Raw genomic sequence first — 22,236 nt, forward strand, 5'->3', positions numbered from 1 at the left:
AATTCAGGAAGCCCCAGTTCACCCTATCAAAGGCCTTCTCAGCGTCTAAAAAAAAAAAAAAATAGCAAAATATCCTTTATCTCCGAGTCTGGCAAACTCAAAATATCTAACAGTGTTTGAATATTATCATATCCATACCTTCGCTACATGCATGAATCCCGTCTGAGATCGCTCTACCAACTCACCCATATATTTTTTGAGCCTCACTGTCAGTATTTCGGTAAAGATTTTTAGGTCCACATTAAGTAAGGAGATAGGCCCTTAGTTGCATCCTTTTCAGGTTTCGGGATCACTGTGATGATTGCCTCCTTCATTGAATCGCATAACCTCCCCTCCCTCAAAAAACAGTTAATAACTCACATAAAATCGGTGCCAACACTTCACCATATTTTTGATAAAATTCCACTGTCAAACCATCCATCCCCGCAGATTTACCTTTATTTTAATCCTCAATTACTGACAAAACCTCCAGGATGGTAATCAGGGCCTCCATAAAACATCTATCTTCTTCAGAAAGTATGGAGAGGACAATTTTCCCAAAGAATCTATCAAAATCCTCCATTTGTGGGGCAATATCTTCCGTATACAATTTAGCATAAAATGAACGAAAACATTCAACAATTTTACCTTTCTTAATCTCCATATTTCCAGAGTCATCAACAATTTTTGTAACATACACCCTTTCTGAATAATTCTTTAATCTACTTGCCAATAACTTCCCTGCCTTATGCCCTTGCTCCCAGCACGTTTGCTTCATGTAATACAATCCCCTCTCAACTTGTGAGTTCACCTCATTTTTCAGCAACTCCTTAACATCCAATATCTTAAGTCTAATATTCTCCTCTCTTGATAAAGCATAATTTATTTGTAAATCTCCCAGTTCCTTTTCAAGCTCTACCAATTTGGCTTCTCCCACCCTACACATCCTTGCAGTCCAGTTCATCAGTTCCCCTCTAACAGAAGCCTTGAAAGCATCCCACACCACCATATTGTCCGCCGTGCCATCATTTATCTCAAAGAAGTTCGGTATAAAATTCATTAATGCGTCAGTGGCATTTTTATTTTTTAGCACAAAAGATTTCAACCTCATCTACTAGATCCCTGCCTCTCAGCGGATAACATGAGCTTAGCCATTACCATTGAGTGGTCTGAAATGTGTCGTTCCCCCATAGACACCTCTTACATTTTCAATTAGCCTATCCGACACTAATATGTAATCAAGCCTAGAATAAGAATTATGCACAGGTGAGTAAAACGAGAACTCCCTATCCCCAATGAAAATTCCTCCATACATCAACCAAATCATATACTTCCAAAAAATCTCGAGACTCTTTACTTGACTTCTGTCCAGTAAATTTACACGTCGAGGACCTATCCATTTTGGAGTCATCACACAATTAAACCCCCCCCAAAACAATTTCACCTCCCATATCACTAAGCATCGCCTTCAGTGAATCGAAAAAGTCCCCTCCTCCTGCACATGGGCCACATTTAGATCCAACTGTCAACAACATGCCTTCATATTTAAGGTCAATAAGTAGAATACACCCCTCACCATCCATACTCACTTTTTCAACACAGGTATCCAAACCTTTCCTCAACAAAATTCCAACAACTCGGGAGTTACAGGAGTAGCAATTCAAGAACACTTTTGTATATCTTGAATTAGTCAGAGAATCACCAGTACCATCAATTAAATGCGTTTCTTGCAAAACAGCCACATCAATCTTCTCCCGCCAAAGTTTAGTCAACACCTTCTTCCTCTTTCGCATGCAATTCAACCATTTCACATTCCAAGTACACACTGAAACAGGCACCTTCATAGCTCACCAATAAACTCCATATCCTCAAACACACTCAGACTATGAATCATTCACAAGTTTCCTTTTCAACACTGTGATGAATGTCAAACACATCCTATAAAGTCGAGCAACATATGTATCACCCCCCTCCCCACACCACACATACAACAAAAGACAACATTCACACATATAAAACAGTATCGATTGTAAGAAACCCAATATACCTTGGGTTTCAACAAAACACAGCTATATACACAATCATAACCTATCCCAACTATCTCCCCCAGATAGACAGTGTGAGTTCTTTCTGAGCATTTTTCCAGGCCTCAGTCTGCTTCATCACATCAGCCTCATAATTTTGCACTTGCTCTTCCACTAACTGCAAGTGGAAGTATAAATGATCTGTGAGCTGAGCCATTTGACAAAGTTCTTCACAAGCGTTTGGGATCATATAAAATGCCTCTAATGCTTTGTGTAATATTCACCTTGACACCAGATGTCAGTGTTCACTGAGGTGACTTGTTGCACCATTCTAGTTTGCCAGCTCCCGGCTTCGCCCTCACACCATTCTCCTCGAATTATTAGCTTAGCCAGGAGGTGCTTCTTGGCATCACACACTTCTGTGGGAGTCATTTTAAAATGACTTTTTGCAGCTTTAGTAAATCTTTCTTTGCACAGATGCAAACATCACTGTGTTCCTGCTTGATTTCTGCACACAATGCCAAATCAAAAAAATCAATTCTTACTCAATCTGCTTTTTGCCTTGGCACTCTACAAAGTCTTATTTTTCTACACCCCCCTAGAACTCAGCGTTAGTCGACTTTTAACAATGCACAGCGACCTTATATCTACCTCAATGCAGTTACACCAAAATGAATATCCTCTGTGAGAAACCAGAAGGTGTCTACCCCACTAGTACCCGGGGATCTGTCATCCAGGTGTCCAGGACACAGCCATCACTTTTGTATCCAGTTTCTGGGGGTGGACCAGTGCGGGAGAATCACCTGGGTGAGGGGTCCTCGGAGAGTGGGACACCGGAAGGCGAGACGCAGTATCACCTTCCTTGTAACACCTTTACCCCATCCTACCCGGTAGGATATTCAGGAACTCTACCCCCCCCTTTAACAACACAAACACTTTCACACTGACAGCCCGCTCTAAGGGAAAACAGATTAACACCCGAGCCATATACCCGACATGTCCAAATACCATGGTCAGGCAATTATCGACAATCGCTCACACCTGACTTCCATTGCACTTCCCTAAACGGATAAAAGCGGAGCACGAGGGCATGAGAGCACACTGAGCGAGGCAAAACACACGAGGAAACAGCAGTTCCAAGATGGCAGTTTAACGAGAGGATAAAGATGGCAAAACAGAAAGGGATCACAAGGAGGGAAATACCCTGGACCTTTTTTGACAAGGAAACTTTGCTTTCATGAATCCTACAGATTGGAAAACAATCAAGGCAGGAGAATCACCAGCTACCGTGGTACTGTCCTTGGCTCCAAGAACAAAGCAGCGTCAGTGAAATCAACAAAGCCGGTGAGTTGGGGAGACCGATACAAGACCGGTCTGCGTTGAAGCCAAAGTTGCAAGCAGTAATATTATATGGCAAGTGCTGGAACGAACATTGTTAAAACGTGTGTGATAAGAGATGCAAATGAAATTCAACTGCTGAGTGATTGAACTTTAATACAAGCTACAATACCTTTGACAGAGTGGTCCGGCATCGCGTGCGTGCTCAATCACTGTAAGGTATCAAGCTGAAGAGTAATGAAAGTAGATGTATTTGATCCGAGCCCGGTGGAGGGAGATCTTTTTAAAGTGAACGAATAAATGTGAATTGAAGTGGTCCTGCGACGAGTCATGCAAAATCCCACGCACAATCAAAAGTGTTTGATTTTGATGAAATAGAGAAAGTTTGGGAAAATACATGAATCTGGTCCGGGCCCGGCAGAGGGAGACCAATTGAAGATTTTGTATTAAAGGTGGTCTGAGCCCAGCGAAGGGGGATCTGGGATGAATAGAAAATCCCCCACGAAGTTGTACCTGAGAATCCTGAGCAGAAAGGAACTTTTTGTTTGTCGTATCAGGCCCTCTGAAGCGAGAAGCTTTGAATGGCAAAGAGACTTCGGTACAGAATGCCCTGATACTGAGATTTGAACTGCATCCTCGTGCTAGAGAAGCCAGCATACTTGAGTGTGCCGCGCTGCAAACGTGAGGAAGGGAAGCTAACGGCTTGAATATCCTGACATATCATTGCTTGAACACTTCTTTTGCATAACATGGTTTGCCACATTATTTGTATTTAGAAGTAAGGATTGTCAATAGGTTTATTAGTATAGGCCCTTTTATTTTGACAAGACACCACTATGAGTGCATTATAATAATTTGTTGGTCGTAGCTTGCTCCTATCTTTAGATTTAAGATTAGATAGGCATTTATGCAATCATTGTTCAATAAACACCCTTGAACTGATCACTTGTGTCTGTCTTACTGTTGATACCATGCCTTCTTTACACCTGTCACCAATGCAATTTTCATAAGTCCACAATAATAGACCAGATCCCAGCACACAAGCCCCCAATTTGTTGCGTTATATTGAGACCACCCTAAACCTGGGAAGTTCCTTCGCACCCCCAATCAAGGAGCCCTGCAATACTCACTTAAGTTTGTTTAGCACTGGCCTTTCTGAAGACTCATATAGAATAGAGTGACACAAATCTCTGCCCCTGCGCCCACTGTGAGCCAGAAACCAAGCCAGTGTATAGAAAATATATTTGTATTTATTTGGAAGATAGGTAATAGAGATCACACTAAAACGACACACGCCCCCTTCTTTGAGGCTCACAATTAAACCTCTTTTTACACAAATAAATCACGCAAGTTAGTCGGGAAAAATACAACTCACAATACTTTACATTATACAGATTTCACTTCAAGAAATAATCAAACTGGTCAATGAACACAAGCAATTTACATATGTAGTGCTGTGCAATTTCGATTTTTTCCTGCGCACTTATAAGCCTAGCAGTAAGGTTTAGCGATTGGCACAAATGCATATGGCAATTATGACTTCACCCACACTTTTGGTTTAAAACAAACACTGGGTAATTTAGCGGTTTGTTTTCAGACCCCCCTCACTGAAAGGTCTGTGTTGGGGAAGCTGGACAGAAACAAATGGGATGATTTGAGCATTTTGAGTTTCAGACCCCCTCCACTTAAAGGTCATTATGGGGGAAGATGGACCAGTAGGATTACCCAATTCAATTATAGGCTATATTTTTCAGCACACACTAGGAACAAGCTTTGTTAGTTCTGATTTTAACAAAAATCCCCCTGTGGTGTTCATCCAAATGGGGAATTAAATAGATATATTTCATTAAATAGACTAAGGATCTACACAGCCTCCCCTCCCCCCTTGCCCACTATAAAAAGAAAGGAGATGAGGCAAGCAGACTTCCACACCTTTTGGTTCCAAATTGCTCAATCCTACTTACATTTAAAACCTCGATTTAAAGTTCAGGAAAGCCAGCTGCATTTCAGGAGCCTCTCGGAGAACAGGGGTCTGGTCACTTCACTTTCAAGGATGTTTTCCTCTTCACCACGTCTGCGTTTGAAGCTCCCCAGCAATAGACAGCTCCAGCCAGATAATCTCAACTTTCTCTTCTGGTGTTTCCTTGTGGCTGTCAGATAATAATTTTCAGCATCTCTTTCCTTTCCTCTTAGTACATCCACTTTATATAGCAGTGATGACACCATCAAGACGTCAATACTGGGCGATGCCCTGCAAGAATTATCACAACCAGGATTGACAGATAACCCTTCTCTCTACCCCCAAGTCCAGCCTCTCTCTAAGGATTGGTTTAGCAGTCTGGAGCAGACATATGGCAATTCCCATTTGAAATCTCCTTTTGTTCACATGTCAACTTTTGGCAAAAATCTAGTTACGTGACAAAAACGTGGTGATTTACTAGTAACTGCCATAATTTATATTTACAGCTTCAGCTAATCATGGGGAATTTAATAAAACAACAGCCTGGTCCGCACCATATAGCACGGCCGTTTGGCAATTTTCTGCCTGTTTTACAAAAAGCATAATAGTTAGGAGAATGTAATTTGATCCACACATTCCTCATTTTACCCTCCACCAGTTCGCCAACTCCAAATTCAGAACATGTTCAGAGCCACAAGGAACACCTTTTAGCTGGTCATTACAATTCCCCAAGTCGCAAGTGGAGGAATTTTATTTCATCTAAAAAATGACACAGTAATTAAGGCAGTTTGTCTTATGGTTGCTGAGAAAAATGCCTAAATGATAAAAGTCCTTTTAAATTGATAGCAAATCTTCCTGTTATGCAAATTGTAGATGTCTGGTCTCTCCAGGCCATTTGCCACTGTGGGCCAGCTTGTGACCAGAGTTTTTTTTTTATTGTACTAGTTTCTTTGTTGTTTCAAGTGTAGGCTGCAGCTCATAAGTACCTGGGATGCACCGGCCAACACAGAGATCCCCCTCCCCACATTCCAGTCATGCACTGGCTAAAAGATTGGGCCTCCAAAGAACTGCCCTCAGAAACAGCAGGTCTAGGGAAAGTTGGTTTTCGATTCCCTTTGGGCAGGCCACATTTTATTGCAGTTGTAAATAGTGGGGATGCAAGCCAGGCTTTCCGTGGGGACACTTTGTGAATATTCCCCAGAGATCCACCATTTGTCCTTGGCTGAAAGGAACTCGCATATTGCATTGTCTAACATCAGCCTTGATTCTTTGGCATACGGTGTGTTTTACTGATCAAGGTTCACTTTGCTTTTGGGCTGAAAGTACAGGGGTGTTTCTTTCAGTCCTTAATAAAATACACTTAATTATCTGCTGTTCATTTTTCTGCTGAAATAAAATGGGTCCGAGTTGTCACAGTGCACCGCCTTTTGATGGGTGGCAGTTTCAGTGAAAATCCTGCATTTATTTCTCAGCCAGTAATGTGATGTGCTTTTCCAACCTGCACTTGGATTACATTTTAGTTTTAGATTTCTTTGGATTTCCAATGCAGAAAGACACTCATATAGTCTGCCTAAATAGGCCCCTTTTCAGTGTGAAGGTTTCTGAATGCTGGCAGGTCATTTCTCCAGTCAGCCTTTCAGTTCTGTTGGTTTGGGTCCTTTGATTATACCCCACAATGGGATAAGGAGAGCATAAGAGGATATGTTGCGGGCTCTCAGCACTGACTTCCAAACTGTCACCCTTGCACTTGCCAACTTAATCTGGAGACTTTTGAAAGTAAGGCTAAGACTATTAACAAACGGTTGTGTGCCTTTGAAATGCAATGGTTATGCACAGTTCCACCTTCCAACATGGCCATCCATATTATTGGATAAATTACGGTCATGCTCACGGACCACGCGCCCACGAGACGAATGCGGAACTGTTCTTCAGTCTGCGTTCGCCCTGGAGACGCTGTTTCCAGCGGAGCGAGCGGAGGCTGATGATTAGGCACCCTGGAATCACAGCAAGGTAAGCCATTGCATGCACAAACTAATGAGGCATACACAAAATTAACATCATGAGGAGGTTTGTTTTGCGTATTTTGACAGCCTAGGGCCTTCGCCACCTTCCCTCTTAGAACCACGAGGCACCCGGCATAAGAAACAGCAGCTGGAACGTTTGTTGTTACGCTGTTCCCCGTCCTACAGAAGCCTGCAGTTGGCACCAGGTGAGTGAACATGCGATAACAATCCCAAACAATATAAAAAACGACTAGAACAGGAATACCTTTCCTCTAGGCATTATTAGTATGCTGAAATTACACAGAGATAAATGAACAAACATAAGGAGCACGCCACCAAGGCATGCAACACCCGCGCCCCTTTTTCTTAATTGTACCTTTCCACTCCCTTTCCTCCCCTTGGCTTTAGAGAATGTGGCCTAGCCACAAAGTAATGAGGCAATGCAAAGTCTGTCCATGATAAGACATAGAAGAATGTAGGAGTGTTTTAACAATGTGGCTGCAACTCTATTAAATGTAGAAAGAATAAAGCATTTGGATACTTACATCCAGCATTTTGTACTTTTTGTCTCCTCAAAGGGGACGGAGGTGCTCGCCTGATTTGCTGAACACAGATACATGCTGGAATTCGAATTACCATTAAAGATTAACGGTCCTCAAGAAGATGGCATAAACCATATTCGCCACTGAAACCGCTCAACCAATTGGTCATGGGGGGCTCATGGCCATTGTGATATCCCAGGCAATAATGGGGGATATGGCACAAAAAGTATAATTGAACTCACGTGCAGTGAGCCTTTTAAGGTGTCCCAATCATATGAAATTAAATGAAATGATATTTATATTGCGCTCGTACACAAGTGTTTCAGAGCGCGACAAGGCAAAGGTAGGGGAACAGGGGGGAGCAAAAACAACGATCTTACTATGCCCAGTGACATTGAGAACTCGCAAATGCATGGGAAAGGGAAAAGGAGGGAATTGCATGGAAGGAGGGAGAGGTGGAAAGTGCAGAACAGGGGAGAGACCAGAATAAATAAGTAAGTAAATAAAAAAAAAAGGCTGGTAGTGCATGTGCAGCCAGCAAGTTGCAAGTGCTAGGTTAAGCAGATAGGGTATATGTGATAAGTGCAGAACATAAGTGGGTTGGGTACAGATGCAGACCCCAGTGCAAGGCGTGGCCCAGAGGCAGTGCAGGATGGTGGCAGGGTGAGCATGTACCTGTGCCCGAAGGACAGAGGGGGGCCAGGTGCACAGTGCCAAGAGAGAAAACAGATCAGCAGGGGAGAAGAGGGGCAAAGGCAGAAGCGAAGAGGCAAGTCTTGAGGTGCTTCCGGAACCGGAGATGGTTCTCCTCAAGTTTCAAGGTGGCAGGGAGGCTGTTCCAAAGGGAGGCCCCAGCCAAAGACAGATCTACACCAGCTTGTTTCTTTGAAAAATGACTAATCCTGAGGGAGTTAGAAGTAGAGGAGCAAAGAGCCCGAGAGGGGAGGTATTTACAGAGGGATAGTTGAAGGTATTTTGGCCCCAGGCCCCAGAAAGCCTTGTGGACAATGCAGAGGGTTTAAAATGTAATCCTTGCATCCACTGGGAGCCTATGAAGGGATTTCAGAGCTGGTGAGATACAATCCCAGGGCTTGAGGCCAAGGACAAGTCTCGCAGTACTGTTCTGGATTAGTTGTAAAGGGCGGAGAGTTGAGGCAGGTAGATTTAGAAAGAGGCTGCTACAGTAGTCCAACCTAGAGAGAACCAGAGATTGGGATACAGTAAGTTTCTGAGGGAATGAGACGAAAGGCATAGTACCTCGGAGGAGGTGCAGTAAGAAGTTTGACTTTTTAGAGATGTTAGAGATGTGTGCGGAGAATGAAAGTGTGGCGTCAAAGATGACCCCAAGGCTCTTGGCCTTGCAGTTAGGGGTAGTAGGAGGGCCAAGGTAGACTGGCCAGAGAGTGAGGGGAAACAATGGTGCAAGTCTACCAATGAGGAGGATCTCAGTCTTGTTGGCATTTAGACAAAGATCGTTGGCGGCATACCAATTTTGAATGACTATTAGGCAATCAGAGATGAGGGAAGGAGAGGAGGTGGTGGAAGGAAGCCTGAAAACGAGTTGGGTGTCATCAGCATAGCACTGGAATATGGGATTTCTTTTTATATATCAACCTTGATTTTTCAGACTTGATTATTGCAACGCCCTTTATATCGGGGCTAATAAATACATCACACATAGAAGAACAAGTTACTTTCTTACCTGGTAACGTTCTTTCGATGGGATGGTCCGACGACGTTTTCCATATCTATGACAGTAATCACCACAGCTGTGCTGCTTCGGAAAATCTTTCGGCGTCCTCGAGGACCTCCTCCGACAGCCGACGTCACCAGATGTTATATGTAGGACGCACGACGCCCGTAGTCTCAGTTGTAGTTTTTTCCCAGAACGTGTGGCACCAATCTTCTGCCAGTATGACCACAGAAAGCCTTGCGGAAACGTAAGCTGCAATCGCATAAGAAATTCTGTAGTGGGGTAGGCAGGGAGGGAGAGATATGGAATACGTCGTCGGACCATCCCATCGAAAGAATGTTACCAGGTAAGAAAGTAACTTGTTCTTCGAGGGGATTGGGTCCTCCGATGTATTCCATATCTATGAGAGACTCCCAAAGCAGTACCAACGTAAGGAGGTGGGAAAAGAATTTATAATATACAAATTTAGAATGCCCAATCAAATTGCAGAGTAAAGGACCGCCTTGCCAAAGGCCAGATTCTGCCCCCGGATAGAATCGAGGGAGTAGTGACGTACAAAAGTATGCACCGAAGCCCAGGTGGATGCATCACAGAGGTTATGAATAGGAACACCCCTCTGCAGGGTAGTAGAGGCAGCCATACCCCTGGTAGAATGGGCCGGTAAGCCTACCGGAGGGTCCTTACCCGGCAAGCGGTAACATTCGGAAATTGCCAAGATGATCCATCGAGACAAAGTCTGCTTAGTAACAGCTTGTCCCAAACGCCTTCCAGCGTAACCAATAAAGAGTTGATCGTCCACTCTGACCCGGGACATGCGTGAACTATAAAAGCTTAAAGCTCTCCTAGGATCCAGCCTATGGAGCCTCTCCTCGTCCTTACCAGGATGCGGAGGAGGATAAAATGCCGGAAGAATGATCTTCTGGCTTAAATGAAATTCCGACACCACCTTCGGAAGAAAGGAAGGACGAACTCTAAGGACAACCCTGTCCTTGTGAAACACAGTGAAGGGTGGCTTAACTGAAAGTGCCTGTAACTCACTCACTCTGCGAGCGGAAGTGACCGCAACTAAAAATACAGTTTTCAGAGTTAACAGTCTCAAAGGGCAGGAATGCAAAGGCTCAAACGGAGCACCCATTAGAAACTTGAGAACAAGGTTCAGATCCCAACCGGGCACCTGGAAAGGTGACGGGGGGAACACATTAGTGAGCCCTTTCAGAAACTGAGAAATTAAAGGGATTTTAAAATAAGAACACTCCTCAGATAAGCGCTTAAATATAGACAGCGCCACCAGGTAACCTTTAATGGTACCCACTTGCAGGCCCTTGTGGGCCAAAGAAAGCAAAAAAGACAGAACGACAGGAATGTCACATGAAAAAGGATCCACATTCTGTACCCTGCACCAGTCGCAGAACTTTCTCCAATGGCAACGGTACAGGGACTTGGTTGCCGGCCGTCTGGCCGAAAGCACCACCTCCATCACGTCTTCAGGGAGGTCCCAATCCTTATACCTCAACCTTTCAGAAGCCAAGCGTGAAGGTTGAGGGAACTGACCTCTGGATGGAGAACCTGACCCCCCCCTCCCATGAGAGCAGATCGTCTCGGTAGGGAAGACGACATGGAGGGCAGATGGACAAGTCGAGAAGGTCCGGGTACCACGTCCTCCTGGCCCATGCCGGAGCAATGAGGATCATCCGAGAACCGAACCTCCGCAGCACTTGCGGGATGACAAGGACTGGAGGAAACACGTACAGCAGTGGGAATGACCACTCCACCACGAACGCTTCTCCTAAGGCTCTCTTGGAGGAAATTCCTGCGAGCAGAACCTCTCGCACTTCCGGTCGACACTGGAGGCGAAGAGATCCACTTGAGGGGTCCCCCAAAGGGCGAAGATCTCCAGGAGAATCTCCTGAGCCAGCTCCCACTCGTGAGAGATCGTGCTCTGCCTGCTCAGAGTGTCCGCCATCTCGTTCGCGTCTCTGACCAGATGAACTGCCGAGATCGAAATTTCCTGCTGGATGGCCCTGAACCAGAGCTGAATCGCCTCCCTGCACAGAGGAAGTGACCCTGCCCCCCCCCCCTTTTGTTGAGGCAGTGCATGGCCACCGTGTTGTCCGTCAGAATCAGGACATTCTTTCCTCGCACAGTCGGCAGAAAAGCCTTAAGGGCAAGCCAGACGGCCCTCAGCTCCAACAGATTGATATGGAGTCTGGAATCCGACAGAGACCAACGACCGCTGACTGTCAACTCGCTGGCATGAGCTCAGGGACGTCATTTGGGGGTCGCCAGAGGTCGCAACTGCGACCTCTGGTCTCCCTTGCGACCACTGTACAAAAAAAAAATCTTTTTTTCGTTTTGGCTGGCTTTCTTGGGCAGGCCCTTTAAAAAAAAAAAAAAAAAGAAGAAAAATAAGAACAGGAGTGCCACAAGTCTAACACTTTCAGCACTGACCCTAAATAAGAAAGAATAGGAATACCAAATAATGTGCCTTTCTGGAATTCTATACAATAATTGCTAGACTCATTAAAGGTTTATTTCAGGCACACTTCAGGGGGTGAATCACTGATTTAGTCTGTTCTTAAATACCTCAACTCAGCCTTTCATCCTTCTGAGGTCGATAAATGAGTACCGACAAAGGTTGTATGATATTGGTGTATATTTTTCCTATATAAAGCACTTAAGCGCAAGTGCTATATAATAACACATCATTATCATTTGGTCATGGACGTATACTTGCATTCACAGCAATTTGATAATATGGGCCTATACACGCTGATCTTAACGCTACCTATGGTGATCCATTCTTGCATGAAATGTACATCACATAGTGATATTGTAACCATATTTTTCATAGTGTACAATGTCATGTGATGTCACGTCCTGTTTTGTCAATGGGTGAAAGGTTGTGTTCCATCGCTTCCTGCGATATCACTTTGGGGTGGGGTCAAATGACATCACTTCCTGTGATGTCATCAGGGGGTCAAGGGTTGTGTGAGGTCACTTCCGCTACCCCTGGTATTTTGGCATAATGACGTCCCTGCATGAGCGCCCCATCACATGAAGGATGCGTCCGTCATGATCGTCACCTCTGGCTAGGGTAGCCAAAACGGAGCCCCCCTCAGATTGCCTTCCACGGCCCACCACAGAAGGTCCTGGGCGACCCAGGACGGCACCTGAACGAGGTCCGACATCCTGCCGGAGGACTGTGAGCACTGGAGCTTGAGAGCCCATTGCAGAGATCTAATCCGCAACCTGGCCTCTGGCTCCAGAAGAATGCAGGATACCATGAGGCCGAGCAACCTCAAGAACTCGAACGCTGGGAGACTCGGGATGTTGAAACTTGTGCACCATCGGCTGGATGTGGTGAGCCCTCACCTGGGGAGGAAAACACTGCCCCAGGGACGTGTCGAGCACTGCTCCAATGTACTGGAGCCGATGAGTTGGCGTCAAGTGGGACTTCTTTAAGTTGAGGGAGAAGCCCAGCCTGTGAAGGGAGTAGCAGGTGACGGACAGATGATCCAGGACTTGCCTGGGGGAGCGTGCCCTGATCAACCAATGGTCCAGGTAGGGGTAGATGTGAATCCCCCCTTTCCTGAGATAAGCTGCCACCACCACCATGAGCTCTGCGAAAACCCTCGGGGCAGAGGTCAATCCGAACGGCAGGACCCGAAACTGAAAGTGCAAGTCGCCAACCGTGAACCTCAGGTACTTCTTGTGCTTGGGATGGATCGGCACATGAAAATAAGCATCCTTGTGGTCGAGAGACACCAACCAGTCCTGAAGGTGAAGGGCCTGGAGGACTTGAGAGAGAGTAACCATCTTGAACTTGTCCTTCCTGAGGAGTTTGTTCAAACCGCGCAAGTCCATGATGGGTCTCAATCCCCTTTCTTTCTTGGAAATCAAAAAATAAGGGGAATACCATCCCTTGTTCCTCTCCGATACAGGCACCAGCTCTATGGCGCCTTTCTCCAGCAGGGATTGAATTTCCTGCGCAAGGAGCAGATCCGGACTCTTCAAAGAGAGATTCCCTGGTGGATTGTCGTGAGGCCTCTGCCGGAAAGGAAGACAGTAGCCATGGGCTATGATCTCCAGAACCCACACATCGGAAGTAATGGCACGCCATTCTCCAAGATGCTGCGCCAGCCTTCCCCCAACCGGCGAAGCATGGGCCTCATGACTGAGCAGAAGCGGCTGCGGCGTTGCCTGAGGGCAAAGAGGCAACTGCTCGCGCGGCCTTGGCACCTCGAGTACCTTGTTTTCCACCTCTGGCACTCCTACGGTTGCCCATTTGACTTGCAGCTCCTCTCGCTTTACTAAAGGACGAGTAATAACGAAAGGAACCTCCCCTCGACTGCTGTCCCCTAGGACAAAAAGGTGGAGGTTGGCAGACTGCAGCGCCCAAAGACTTCGCTGCAGCTTTGGAGGTCTGCAACCTCTCAAGGCTCTCGTCAGCCTTGCTGCCAAAAAGATGTTCACCATCAAAGGGCATGTTGAGGAGCCTGGCTTGCACATCAGGAGCAAACCCTGACTTCCCCAACCACGCAAACCTGCATATTACAGTGCTCGCCGCCATGGACCGGCTGACACAGTCTGCCATGTCCAAACCCGACTGAACGGACTCACACATGGCCTCCTTGCCATCCTGAATAATAGCAAGAAAACCATCCCATTCGTCCCTTTTGGGAATATGTTCAGCCGCTAAGGAAATACAGTTCCACAGAGTGTGCTTGAAACGTGACAAGGCACATACGGAGTTGGCCGCCTGAAGAGCCATACCCCCTGAAGAAAACACTTTCTTCGCCTAGCGCTTGTCGTCCCTATCAGGAGGGATGGTAGGATACGACGCCTGCTTTGCTGGGGCCGTAGCCGCCTGCACAACCAAACTCTCCCGAGTGGGGTGCGTGGTCAAGTAGCAGGGGTCACTACTGGCTGGGTGGTATTTTCGCGGCAAAGACTAGCCCACTGCCGGGAGACTCTCCGGAACAGTCCAAGCCGCTGCCACCCTTCTTTGCAGAGCCATATGGAATGGCAGTACCGGGTCAGTGGGTGGACCTTGGTCGAGGATATCCGTCAGGTCATCCTGCACAAAATCAACTGGGGGTGCCGACCACCCCAAGTAGTTTGTGACCCTCGACATAAGGCGCTGGTACGATGACTCGGCATGGGTGCCAGGCTCAGGCCTACAGAACTCCACCTCCCGAGAGGTGTCCAGAACACTGGCGTCATGCAGGGACTGACAAGTCCTCAATCTGGCTATGACCAGAAAGAATCTCATCTGGTACCGTGTCCGGAACCAACCCATCTTCAGAACCCTCTTCCACCTCAGAAATATACTCCATAGGCTGGAAGGTGGGCATTGAATAAGGGAGAAAGATATGTTTTGCCTTGGCCAGAGCCTTTCTAGGGGGTTCCCCCGTGCCACGGGGTACCTCCGACACCACAGCCTAGAAAGGCATCGAGAGCGTCGAGTGAAACGACGTCGGGCGTGGCGCCGACAGCATCGACGGCTTCGACACAGGCCTCGAGGGCGGAGTCCGAGCGTGTCCTTCGACAGCCTGGGCGCCGATGGCGTCGACAACTTCCTCGGAGGCGGAGCCTCGAGAGTCCGTCGACGACCTCGGCGCCACCGGCGTCGACGTCTTGTTCGAAGACTTCACAGGTGCACACTGGCTCGAGCGCGTCGAGGACCGGGACCTAGAACGGGCATGACTGCAACGATTCCCCTTGTTGGAGCGGGACCTCTCCCGCGAATCGTGCCGACCACCCGAGCCCGAAGGCGTACTAGCGGTGTCTCCAGTACGTTCTCGACCGACCCCTCTCGGAGGCGCGGACGGAACGGAGCCCTGCGATTCAAAAATAGCCAACATTTTCTTCCCGAAGGAAGCCCATTCCTCCGGAGAGGAACGCTTGGTGGGATAAGAAACCCGCCGACGGGCAGAGTCCTCGGATGAGGACGGGCAAGGCGACCGATGACGGCGCTTACGGGAGTGCCTCGAAGAAAAAATGGAACTGATGCTACGGGCGTCGTGCGTCCTACTTATAACATCTGGTGACGTCGGCCGTCGGAGGAGGTCCTCGAGGACGGCGTATCAACGTCATCGACGCAGGACGATTTTCCGAAGCAGCACAGCTGTGGTGATTACGGTCATAGATATGGAATACATCGAAGGACCCAATCCCCTCGAATACAAATCCTACAAAATAAAGCCTTGAGAGCAGCTCTCGGTATCTCTAAAAGATCACCCATTTCAAAGATAAGGCGGAAAAACAATTGGCTGTCGACACAAGACAAAATCTTACTAAAAGTTGCCTCCCTAACACACAAAGCCCTGAACAATGCGGCCCCACCTATATTTCAGATAGATTTGTAGAAAGAAGATCCACCAGACCCCCAAGAATCGCCAATGCTAATACACTCGTCATCCCTAGAGTCAAATTGACCAAGGCCGCAGGCTCTAGCTTCCCCGTCCGGGCGGCTCAAATATGGAACTCACTACCCCACACTATACGTGCTGAGAAATCCTACCTCAATTTTAGATCCAACTACATTAACCACTTGAAACAATCGATCAGCTAGCCACTGCCCCCTCCCACTCATTTGCAGCCCCGATAGATACAGCCTGTATACTGCAAATTGATCTCTTTCTTACTGCCCGTACCTCGATTTTGTTGTGACACTACTGGCAATTTCTGAATAATATCCTGTATATAAACTACTGTAATATATCCTGTATATGACCTTACTGTATTACTGTGTCGGTCTGTCTATAGCATTAACAAGTGTAAATGTAACTTAGTAACCTCTGTAACCTATGTAAGCTTCGCATATCCTGTACTGCTGCGCCCTCTTACCCTCGGGTCTGGTGCGCATTCTAAATGAATAAACAAACCTAATTTGAGTACAACCAATCTTTTTTGGTACATTTGATTCCTATGGGTGAATACATTAATTACCAAATTCCAAGGTTCCAATTTTCCATCCAATCACCTAATTTGACAGGATCTAATAATCAGTCCTGCCTGCAAAATAGCCGATGGGTTGTTCTCTGTTTTTTTTATATCCAATAAGTTTTGCCACATTTAATCCAATTAACAGTGATGGACCGTTTTTTCTCCCACTATCTCTATTAGACAGGTGGCGTACCACCTATAACCTAGGGTAAGGCACTCCTGTTAGGGTCAGGGTTTTCTTCTACTAGGGAAAGCCAGGACATTGTTTCTACCTGTTCTCTTTGACATATGTGACCGCAAAGTCTATATTAATTGTTTCTCCCAAGGAACCGTTTATGTTGTGCTAAAAGGCTAAAATTGGAAGAGCAACTCTGGTGAAGTGATGTGCAAATAGGGATTGTAATGAAGTATCATCATAACTCGTTTTCATTAGGGATGTGAGGCTTATTTTAAAAGCTGTGCTTATTATGTAATGAAGGTCTATTGTGTTATCATGCACTGATGATGCTGCAGGATGATTTTAGAATGTTACATCCTTCGTACTGCTTGTATTGTAAGGGGCAAATGTGTTAATGTTTATATACTTGTGTCTTGCAATGCTTAATTGCTGAACAATATAAGTGATGATTGGATGTTAAGCTCCATCATGTTATGGTTTGCTGTGCTATGATGTTATGTTATGCTAGGAGATTCTGGTTAACAGCATGAATTGTACATCAATGTGCAGTGCAGAGCGTGTACGTGCTCAATTGAATTATGTTCCTACTTCTGCAGAGCCCGCAGCTCCAACCAGCTTCACTCGTGTAGTTATGATTCAAACAACATTCATGCATTACTTTTATGCACATCATCACTTAACTAGCTAAATTATGCTTCTTTGCGGCTCATCTGGCATTCAACCATCATAATTTGAATATGGGTGTAAACACAGCCTCTTCCAACCCAGCAGATATTAATATTGCGAATGTTAAACGTGCCCAGTCTTCTCTACTGAAAAAGTTCTTTAGGTTGTCCAATGTACTGCTGGACTATGGGGTAAAATGTCAGACCACAGTCCTCTCAAAGAGAAAACTTCCACCTACTCAGCACTATGAGGGCATTCCAGTGGCAGTTAACCGCTTTACGAATGCCATGTAAAATATACCTACAGTAGCATCCTCCCAAGGTAATTGCAGGCACAGACACTATTGAGGGAGGCTACCACTCGCACTCCGCCAACTCCGAGTCATCTTCCACTCCACACTCTCCTCACATCTCGGACGTCTCTAAGAAGTCACACTACCAGCTGCACCTCCTCATCTTCATTTCCTCTCCTTCCCCCAGATGCTGTCTCCAGAGCTCTGGTTCTCTCTAGGCTGGACTACAGTATCAGCCTCTTTCTAAATCTGCCTGCTTCTACTATCCACCCTCTGCAACTCATCCAGAACAGGACTGCCACACTTGTCCTTGGCCTCAAGCCGAGGGATCATATCTCTCCAGGACTGAAATCTCTGCACTGGCTCCTAGCGGCTGCGAGGATTAAGTTCAAAACCTTCTGCATTGTCCATAAGACCTTCTGGGGCCTCAATAACTTCTCTCTTCCTAAATATCTTCCTTCTCGAGCTCTTGGCTTATTCACCTCCAACTCCCTCAGGGTCAGTTGCTTCTCCAAGCAACGAGTTGGTGGTAGATCTCTTTCTTCAGCTGGGGCCTCCCTCTGGAACTGCCTCCCTGAAACTTGAGGAGAAGCTTCTACGGTCCCAGAAGCACCTCAAAACCTTCCTCTTTGCTTCTGCTTTCTCTCCTCCTCTCCCCTGCTAAATTCCTGCCTGAAACAAACTGCACTGATCACCTGGCTACACTCTGATCTCAGGCCCAGGTCCCCTCCCCCACCAGTTGCACACCTGCACTGTCTCCCTGGCAACCTCCGCACTTGGGGGCTGTTTTCTGTATCCCTACAGCCCCCTATCAGCACTTGACACCCGATGTCTGAACTTACCCTTGCACTTGCCACCAGCTGGCCACACTTTTACGTATTGCTTTTATTTATTCTCTTTATTTTACTGTCATTGACGTGTACTGCACTGCCCCTTCCCCCTGCACTTTTCCCCTTCCCCTGCACTTGCGTGATCTCAATGTCATCTGGCCTAGTAAGATCGATGTCTGTCTTTATTCTGTTCCCCCCCACTTGCCTCATCGCCTCTTGAAACACTTTTGTATAGGGGTGTTATAAATGCCATATTATAACTCTCCAGCCAGGTCTATTAATCTTGCCTACATTGTAGGAGAAATTGATGAGGAAGCTTTGCATTACATCTGTAAATGATTGCAGAGTGACCGTATACATTTAAATATCTCTTGAACTGTACTACAGACCTGCTCGCTGGTGACTCCAAGGGACTGCTCCTCCGTCAAGAAAGCTATGCTTCCCGCTGTCCGCACAGGCTTGCTCTAGCGCACTTGTGGTCTGATCTCCCAAGATTCTGACTGCTTATCTGGTGTGTACTCGTTAAAATAAAGGCACTGTTTATTTTCTGTACACCGGCAGTTTTCTAAACGTTTTCTCACCTCAAGTGAAGCCCTTTATCTCTTTTCGGTAATTCCCTCCTCCCTGTAGAAGCCGTTTCTCAGCTGCTGCTACTTACGCTTCAGGGACGCACATCGGCACCTGAAACATGCATTTATCCTCTAGTTCTCGGAGTTAATCCAGAGAACATGCCGTATCTCGCTCCTGCTGTACATATGGGCCGTCCTCCCCGGGTAGAAAATTCATCGTGAGTCAGCAAAAGGCAGCCTGGGAGCAACTTGGATCGAGACCAGAGATGCAAGTTGTCATCCACTCCCCCGACGCAAAAGCAAAACAATTATCTGCAGGTTTGTTTTGCGGTCCTCGTAACAGTCTATTTTCCGTTCTGACAGCCACATTCAGTTGTTTTCTCTGTCCTTTCCTGCATTATCAGCTTGGTGCCCACACTGTAGATTACGCTTTGCACCTGGTGTCTGGTGCTGGTCACATTTACGTTTTCCAAATATATAATGAATACTATGTGGTACACATAAGGCTTGCATCACTAATCCGGGAGTTCCGTTTGGAATGCGATATTGCAAAGGTGGAATGACTTTAGAATTTGTAATGTCATGATGTTATTTTATATACATAATGAGGGTCTGCAATAATTTGTGATGTAATTTTAAATGTGTATAGTATATTTTGTATCATATTTACGTGAGATGAACTTCTATGTTTTAGCAATGGCATATACGTGTATAAAATATTTGCATTCTTTTTATTGATGAATATCTGTTTGAAAAGATGTACTAAGAACCATACTTGCCAACCCTACAGATTTAGGCAGAGGCTACTTCTTTTTAAGGAGTCTTACCACCTACAGATTTGGGTGACTGCTTTTTACAGTGGCAGTTGATTTATGTGACTCTAAAGCAGGATGCAGGACAAAGCATGCAACACAAGAATTTGTCTGTGCAGTGGGCTAGTAGGTGATTACTTTGATTGGGCTCAGACCAATCTATTACCCTTAGGTGAACCACGAGTGAAGGCAAGTGGCAGAGCGTAACACCTTCACACAGCATCTGCCTATCAGCCTGAGGGGGGTATCAATCTGCGTGATTCCTGACCAGCATCTATCATTAAAGATTCTGCCCACAAACTTGCCCCATTCATCACTACCTTCATAAACGCTTCCTTTAAATCAGCGATTGTACCCGACAACCTCAAGGATGCTTGGGTGAAACCGTTAATTAAAAAAACCGACCCGTGATCCTAACAATCTGGCCAATTATAGACCTATTACTATGGTACCCTTCCTCCTAAAAATCTTGGCTAGAGCAGCCCATTTACAAATTCAGGCATACCTTGAATCAAACAATTTCATTGGACTCAGGCAATGTCATGATTCCGGCACCTCATGTCCCCAGCCCTCCAAGATGTCAGGCTGGAGCCAGGCCACGATCACCTACATGGCCCTCAAGGGCCTCTCCATCCCTCCAAAGACCCAGTTGGAGTCAGACTTGGCGCTTGTGGCACCAGACTCACTCACTCACTGCCATAGGATAACATTGGGGATTGGACTTGTATTGCATTGATGGGGACAAGATGGATGCCCCCACATATTTCGGTTCCCAGAACTGCATGTGCGGTCTAGTCTTTTGGGTGTGGTTCAGCCGAGAGGCACCTGGGATACCCAGAGACTATTTAAGCCACACCCAGGCTGAGAAACATGCTTTGCGTTTTCTGCACCTGCAGCGTGACACTCACCGTGTTCGGATCGGTCTCCAGTAGGCCTGCATCTTTCTTCTGCACTCCGCTCCTGCAAGAACAAAAACACCGTTAGGAACAGCCTTACCTTGCGGCGCTTCTGCCCATCAGTCATCGCTGCTCCTGTTCTGCGGGCATCTTCGGCGGTGTCATTCCCATCCCGGCACGCTGCTTCCTAAGAAAAAGGGAAAAGAACATTAGTAAGCATTCTGCAAATATTCGCTTATTTTTAAATACTGTACGAGCTTCAAACGCTTACCTGAATCCCAGCCGCTCTGGGGGAACTCTGTCTCCGGAACTTCTCATCCATCTGCAAGAGGAAAAAGACACTCCAGGTTAGCGTGGAAACATCTAGAGGCGCCGCATATCGCACTTACCCACCGCATTTGTTCTCCATAACCGGCATCCACGCTGAAAACGTTGCGGCACCTAAAAGACACAGAAAAATAACTCAGTTCAATGCAAATACGAAAGGGGTGGATCGCGCTCTCACTCACCTTCAGCGCTACTCATCTCAGCAGCACGCCGCCATCCCTGGACGCCGGCCATCATCTAAGGAAGGAAAGGAACGAAGTTAGAGAACTGTTCAAAAGACTCATTATACTAACCTGTCGGACTCTTGCCAGTGAAGTAACTAGGCAGCAATGAGCCCGCATCATTCAACGCGCCTATGCGCTGAAGGCAGGACGGAGAGCACACTATCCAAGAAAACAAGGTGAGCTGTGGATCAAAGGGAAGGGTTGGACTCCGGGGAAGAAGGGGTTCAAGCACACAGACACAATAGGGAGTTAAATTCTACCAATCCTATGTTTCAGGCCCAATCTCCAGTCGAATAGCCTCCAGGGAAGGGTTCGAGGTCAGAACAGGTTGAGTGACGTCCCCGTGGATACCAGGTGAGCGTTACAGGCAATTTGGTTTCCGCTCTAGACACGGAACCGAAACCGCCCTTATTGACCTCACAACACAAATTGAAGACCTAAAAGATAATGGCAAATTAGTCCTTCTATTGCTCGACCTATGGGCAGCTTTCGATTTGGTCAACCACCAAATCCTGTGCCAACGCCTCAAAATACCTGCCCACTTCTCGGATGATGCTACATCCTGCATCAGATCTTTCCTAGCTAAAAGAACAATACGTGTTTTCTCACCCACAGCGTCGGCTGAACCCTTACCAGTTTCATGTGGAGTTCCTCAAGGCTCATGTGTCTCCCCAACACTATGTAATGTATGTACTAAGCCCCTTTTTGACATTCGACTATCTGGGTGTCTCCTACACCAATTATGCTGACGACAACCAGATACTCATCCCAATTACCGGCAACCATGCTCTCGATTCTAAAGCACTCAATGATATATACTCCATCATCCAGGCATGGATGGCTCATCATGGACTGTGCTTAAATGATGAGAAAACTGAGCTCCTGATCTTAGGCTCCCACACTATACTTAGTAAACTGAATCCCTCTTTCAAATCTTTCACTATTGATGGAACCA

The 22,236-nt window shown here is 46.4% G+C and overlaps 1 protein-coding gene across 17 annotated transcripts in view; it reads right to left on the reverse strand.

Moving 5' to 3' along the window:
* Positions 1-22,236, reverse strand: part of LOC138488440 (apoptosis-inducing factor 3-like) — a 1,275,087-nt gene that overhangs the window by 829,116 nt on the left and 423,735 nt on the right. The window contains exon 1 of one of the 17 annotated variants that reach the window (XM_069615401.1): positions 19,035-19,180. The exons of 15 other annotated variants lie outside the window; for them this stretch is intronic. The gene's annotated coding sequence lies outside the window, so the exon portion shown is untranslated. Of the gene's footprint in view, positions 1-18,842; positions 18,986-19,034; positions 19,181-22,236 lie in introns of those variants that run through there. One more of the 17 variants, XM_069615402.1, reaches the window with a different exon arrangement.

Source organism: Ambystoma mexicanum, chromosome 9 (assembly GCF_040938575.1).
Source record: "Ambystoma mexicanum isolate Mex_15411 chromosome 9, UKY_AmexF1_1, whole genome shotgun sequence".
Lineage (NCBI taxonomy): Eukaryota > Metazoa > Chordata > Amphibia > Caudata > Ambystomatidae > Ambystoma > Ambystoma mexicanum.